Below are 7,319 nucleotides of genomic sequence, written 5' to 3' on the forward strand. Positions count from 1 at the left end.
TCAGTTGTCTATATTTTTTATAATAAAACAATTTAAGCAAGGCCGTAAAGATCAACTCATTGACAAGATTTCGAGTTCATTCTTTTCTGATAGGCCATAAAACTAAATGAATAAAGTCAATAAAGCAAATAAAAACAGATTTTTACCACATATTTTTTTTTATTTTTGGCGGTCAAATCCTGTCAAATAGCCTTTCTGAAATGCCACTAAATTTAAGATAATTTTTTTATTTTTTTAAATAATTATTTAATTAATATTAAGACATTATAATATTATTTTAAACCAGTTTGATAGACATACGCGATATACAACAGACGTAAATTGATATAATTATTTACTTATTTATTTTTAGACGAAAAAAAACTCAAATATAAAAAAACTGTATTTACTTATGAAACTAAACATTCAATGAATTCTTTTTTCTATTTTTACTTTTTTTAATTTTCTATTTTTAATTTTATTCAAAGAATCGTTTTAGTTAAAAACATTTACGGAAATTTCTCTTTATAGTCAAGTATAACGTAACGCTTCAACAATCACGATCCTTACACATCCCTCAGGCAAAAATAAAATAAAAATATTTTACATCGTTATATTTTTTTCTAAAATAACAATCTTTAAACGAGTTTTTACACTGGGATGTATTAAAAAAACTATATATTATATAAATTTTAAAAAATTCAAATATTGTTGTTTTAAATAATTTTTTAAAATAAATAAAATTTTAATTAAATGTATAAGTATTTTACATTTCTTCTTTAATAACTCTAAACAACGTTTTATAGTGATGTACTGTACAGTACATTAGAAAATTGTAGTTTATATTATATAAACGCTTTAAAAATTCGCACCTTGTTAGTTTAACCAACTTAATTAAATAAATAAATGAAATTTTAATTAAGTATACATTTTTTAAATCTCAAAGTCGACTGCACATTCTACAAATACAATATAATGATGGAAAAAAACGAATACATGTATATTCATTGTTGGTTTATAATCAATTTGAAACAAGTCGAGCCATTAGTATAGGATAGAAAAACAAAAATGGTTACAGACAATAAGATGATAAGAATAAATGAGACGAATCGAAATTGTTCTTAATGATACTCAATTATAAAGTATCAGAAAGTGGTGTTTTGAATGTTACCTATTTTAGAATGAATTGGACATTCTCTCTAGGATAACAGAAGAGAATCACTGAAAAAAATATTTTAAAAAAAAAAAAAAGAAGAAAAAATGACAGAGTAAGATCCTTCTATAAAAATGTTCAAGTACTAAAGAAAATGAAGGTTGAGAGAATAAAATCGATATTTCTTCTACTAAAATAGAACTGTCAACGATATGTTTTTACCTTTCCAAAGTTTGTCAACAACAGGTAAAGATAATGTTACCTTTGACAATTTTTGTACTGATTTCTTGGATTTTGTTTATTTCTAATATATCGACTCGAAAATATAATTTTTATAAATAAATCTTTTGTTTATAAACGAATTGAATTACTTACAATTAATTAATTATTAAATTACTGATATTTAATTCGAATAATTACACTCATTAATTAAGTATAACGATAACGTTACTAAAATAAAATAGAAATAAAATTAATTGCTTAGTACTTATTTAATATTCTCGTATAAATAAATATTTAATTTTATAAAGTATATATTTTCTAATTATATGTATTTATCATTTTTAAATAGGTATTTTTCAGCTGCCTTTTTGTGCCTCAACAGATGGATGATAACGCGCAACCGTTATCGGTGTTAAATAGTGCTTTAAACGTTAAACATTTAGCATTTTAATTGTTATTTTTTACAATACAGTACTTTAAATTGCTGGCATTTCTACTTTAATTATATGATAGCTGCTGTTAAAGCAGGTATTGAAAAAAAACAGCTGGCAAATAACACTGGATCAATTACAATTAATTAATAAATCTTCAAGTTATACATTTTTGTAATTGTTTTAACATGTTATTTTAATGTCTGAGTCAAGAAAACCATAATTTCCATTAACTGTAATCCTATTTACTTACTATGCTCAATGTTATCATTCGGTTATTATTAATAAGTACATAAGTACAGTCAACCTTTTAAATAATGACCACATATACATAAAAAATGCTGTTGTTTGGAGATTGTTTTCCATGTATTTTTTGCTAAAAAAAAAGAAAGAAAAAATTTCTGAAAATGTTTAAAAGTAACCGTTAATTAGAGGCTCGGCTTTATAAGCATGATTACAATAAGCAAATTCTACTGTAATACATAAATGCCAATTGCATAATGCTTTTTGGCTTCAACTATAATTTATTTTTGGTTTAAATTCTTGTGCCAAATTTTAAATTTTGTTTAAAAAAATAAATATAACTTTTAACCACATTTTAAAATATTTTTTAAAATTTCAATAACGCTTTTGGGTCAAAATTCCTTTTAATATTTTTTTAAAAATGAAGCAAATAAAACTTTTAAAATTATATTTTGCAAATTACACATAAAAAAAATAAATAGCCTTTTCTAGAATCTTTATTAAAGTATCAAAGAAAATTTTAATTTAAAAAAATTTTAATAATTTTTAATGAACTGATATCATCAACTTCTTGAAACTTCATTAAATTCCTAATTGAGAATACGAATAAAATGAGAGGAGGAAAAATAATTAGAATAAGAAAGATTTTAATATGTAATTAAGCGATCATATCACAACTTTACTCAAAAATTATATCATTAAGTGGGTTCGAGTAATATATTAAATTTGGTTATAATTTTCTGGAAAAATTTGTCAATTTTATAAAATAAATACTGAAAATAATAAAATTTATGATAAAAAATTCTTTAATGAAATCTTTTTTGTTATAATTAAAATTTTGTTGCGTCATTAAAGCATTTTTTGATTACAATTCCCGATTCTTTATTTAATTTTAATATTTAAAAAATTAATGTATTTACAATAGTAGTTTTTATCTATCTAAATAAAATACTGAATAGCATTTTAAACATTAATTACATTGCCTATATGTAAATATTTAGAAAGTTCACGCTAAGCCCGTTTAATTATAGAAACTGCTACTATTTCCAACATTCTATGTAACAGTTCCAATTGCTTTACCTAAATTTGAGGTTGTTACACCTAAACCCACAACATAAACCAATCATTAAGACTCTAATATAGATAATAATTAATAAATATCATGCAAATTTTAGGCATAAAATTATTTCTTAGAACTGCTAAAATTTATTAAACGAAGGAGCCAAATATAGTTAGCACAGTTTTTCTCTCAATCTCCAGTAGAGAAGGAAAAAGTGTACCATCTATATTTAGATGCTAGATGTATTTTCTTTCAAACTCCCTACAGACGTTGACACATCACTTCTTAGATGTCTACCCAGTTAGTGGCTACATATAACAAGGACTATCGCTGATGATCCGAGCCAATCAATGAACCGTATAACTAGTAGTGAGGCTACTATACTGAATTATCAAAGAAAAGAAAAGGATAAAAAAGTTATGACCAATCACAGTATTGATGTCATAGCTTTTTCTTTATTCTTTTTTATTTCGTAAAATGACAAGAAATATAATTGGATTTTTATATATATTTGATTGGATATTTTGTTTATGAAAGTTAAATCATTACAATTACAAGAACTTTCCCTTTCTTTTTTCCTCCTACTTTTTGATGTAATCAATGAGGAAATAAAGCGCAATACATCAGAAACTGTCAACTACAAGATCTTCCATGTGTCTGCAACTGGAAACTAGTCAGAAAGTTTTTGACTTCACTATCAAGAAAAAATAATTTTTTTATACTCCCCTATAGCATCTGCTTTGATAAACGTATGAACTAAACCATCTGTACTTAGCTTTTTCAAGAAATATTTATAGTAAAAAATTACAAATAACTATACTTTTGAGAAAAGTTAAATTGAAATACTTTAAACTTAATACGTTCTTAAATACATTATTAATAAAACTGAATTTAAATATATTTATACTTCTAATACTGTCGATTCATGAAAATCTTATAAAATTCTTATACAATTCTATATATTATTATGTAATATAAAGTATAGGTATAAAACAACGAAGTAATTTACAACTTGCAAATTTTCTGCATAAATTGCAAATTGTAAATTATTGCAATTAATTACAACATAAAATAAGTAATGAACTTTTAAATTTTAAGAATAATAAAAAATAACAGTGCGAATAATTATAATTACAAGTTATCACAATAAAGAATATGCTTAGTAATTCTAATAATGCCAATTAATTGTGTATATAAAACAAAGAACGAAGGTTAAAAAAGCATGTACAATGTTACACGTGTCAAAGATATTAAAATGTAATTTAAATAAAATAAAAAAAATAATAATGAAAAAATTGAATAAAATAAATAGTTGTTTATCTTGATAAATGCTATTTACAGATGATGAGATAAATCATCCTAAATACTTATAAACCCTTCAGGAGTATGAGGAACATGAGTCTTACAGGAAGTTGTCTGTAGACAAGGTCGGAGAACGAAAAACGAGGTCGACGTGTCAAAAAGATCGTAAACATTTTGTAACCAACGCCATTGCCCCAGTCACCCCGTCGCCAACTGTAGATAATAAGAGAAGAAGAATATCTTAACTTCGACATACCAAAAAATTTAAAACTGCTATTGAACAAACACTTTACGTAATATACACCTATAAATTTTATTTTTATGTATTAATAATGGTTCTTTCAAATATCGTATTTTAGAATATATTTTTAAAATATGTCTTTTCCCTACTTTTCGGGGAATTTGCCAGGTCCATAAATAAAAAAAACGGAGGTCATACCAATAAATCATAGCAGATTATATACATATTTTTCACTCTTCTTAAAATTGTTATTGATAAAATATACGATTTGACATAATAATATAAACTTTAAATTGAATAAGTTATAAGTATTCAACTTTTATTCTTATATTCGTATATTTTATTTATTTAATAGAGTAAAGAGATCAATTCCCCATGACCGGAGATCAGCATAGAAACTCAATAGCAAAGTTTCACAATTACTATAGTTATAAAATTACAATATTAAATGTAATCATACAGTTTATAATAATTAATAAAACTTTTAAATATAAACTTTAAAAATTATTTACGTAATAATACAAAAATTATTTAATAATTTATTAAAATAAAAAATATAAATTTATATTTTGNTATTTTGTAGTAGAAATTACGAATAATTTTTTATAATAAAATTAATTAATTGTAATATAAATTAAAAATTATTATTTTTTATAATTTTCATTAATTTATATTTTTTAAATGAAGATAATGCAATTTAAACCGTTAAAATTTGCAATAGTTTTCAGTTCAAATTACTCATTCCTATTAATTTTACAACTTATTTATGCTTACACTGTTTATGCTTGTAATTTTATATTGTTAGCTTTATAAAAATTAACAGTATAAAGTATAGAACAATAGAAGTATATAAATTATATTATTATGTATCATTTTAGTAGTTTGACCATAACATTTACAATCCAACCGGGAACACATTTCAGAATCAGTAAAAATGGGTTGTATTGTAAAACTGATTGAACTTTGGTTATTTTTTAAAATTTATTTATTTATTAATATATAAATTGGTGATATTATATTGGCGTGTTAATAAAATTGTTCTATTTACAGATCGATTGACTGAAATATTACAATCAAATATTAATATAAACAAACGAAACTGAAGACAGTCCCCTTAAATCGAGGACATCTGTTCATCCTAACGTTAAAAATTTTAAAGACTTATAAGTTATAGAACCTTTTTAATTACTTCAAATATATAAAGTTTACAAAGATTGACAACAACAATAATAATTTGTATTGAAAAAGGTCAAATTGCAAAATAATTGATAACAGAAGTGCAGTTATTTTCTTTATTGAAAATTACAGTACACACAAGTTGTATTGCCCAAGGAAAATTTAGTGTTATTATATTTTTTATAAAATGAAAAAAAATAAAAATAACTATTTTTAGAAAACAGTTTAGAAAATATTTTATAAAATAACAACAAAAGAAAATATTTTAAACTGCAAATAAGATTAATTTACATTGTTACTTTTAACACCAATTTCGCTGATGCCAGTTTTTTTTTTTTTTTTATATTTATGTACTGTACTTTACATCTTTTTCGAACTTGTCAGTATTGCTATTTCATTTAACAATTTAAGAAAGCACAAGTTTTTGGGGAAAATAAAATGAAAAGAAGAAAGAAAAATCCAAGTAGAATGTCTATTAATAACAGTACATGAATGAAGCTTATAGAGAACATTGGTGCTTTTAGAATTTTCAATTTTCTTTTCTATCCATGAATATTTTATGAGAAAATCTTCTCAAAAAGAAATCCCTTTTCTATAAAGTCTCTTGAAAAAATCGCTCTTAAAAATACCCAAATTTGAAAAATAAAACTCAATAACCTTATCCTAACTAAGAACACTTTATAAAAGAATTTTTTATAAGTTAGAAATATCTAAACAAAACAAAATTTTTTAATAAATACATTTTCTTTAATAAAATATTAATTAATTTGCGTTGTAGAGAAGAGGAATATTCTAATTTTAAAGAATATTATGTAGAAATAATTTAATTATATAACTAATAGCCGTTAACTTGCTATAAGTTTGATGTTAAAAGTTTTTTTTTTTTCTTGGGATTTTTCCTAGTGGAATGCTATCTATACCATTTAGAAAAACGCGTCCATGACATATGACATTCTTCAATTCCCCCCTGGCTACTAGAAACTCGGTTATCTTATATTAATGAAATGTCTCCAAGACAGATCGAATGTTAAAATGTGATAAATAGTTATCAGGAGAAGTTTCAAAGAAAGAGTGAAAAATAAATAAAAAATAAAATAAAATAAAAGCTTAAGATCGTTGTCGAGAAATTATTTAAAGTAATATTTCTTCATTCGTTTAAGTAAATAAGAAATTATTGCTAGAATTTTAAACACTTGTAGGAAGCTTTCTTTAAACAATATTTACTCGTACATTAAATTAAATTGTTATTTTTACATTTTGAACGTTTAAAAAATTGTTATTTTATCGACTAAAGTAGAAGTAATTTATGCATATTAATTAAATTTATAATTAATAATAAATCATTAGTATTATGTAAATTAAACTATATTAACTAAAAACTTAAATGAAAAAAACGTTAATTTGATTATATTCAATTTTTTACAATATAATATTTAGAAAATTATCTATTTCTATTTTTATAAAATATAGTTTTTTATTAATAATTTTATATAATTAAATTCGGCATAGTAT

The sequence above is a fragment of the Centruroides sculpturatus genome, unplaced genomic scaffold, assembly GCF_000671375.1.
Source record: "Centruroides sculpturatus isolate CEXI.00-Female unplaced genomic scaffold, Cexi_2.0 scaffold583, whole genome shotgun sequence".
NCBI lineage: Eukaryota > Metazoa > Arthropoda > Arachnida > Scorpiones > Buthidae > Centruroides > Centruroides sculpturatus.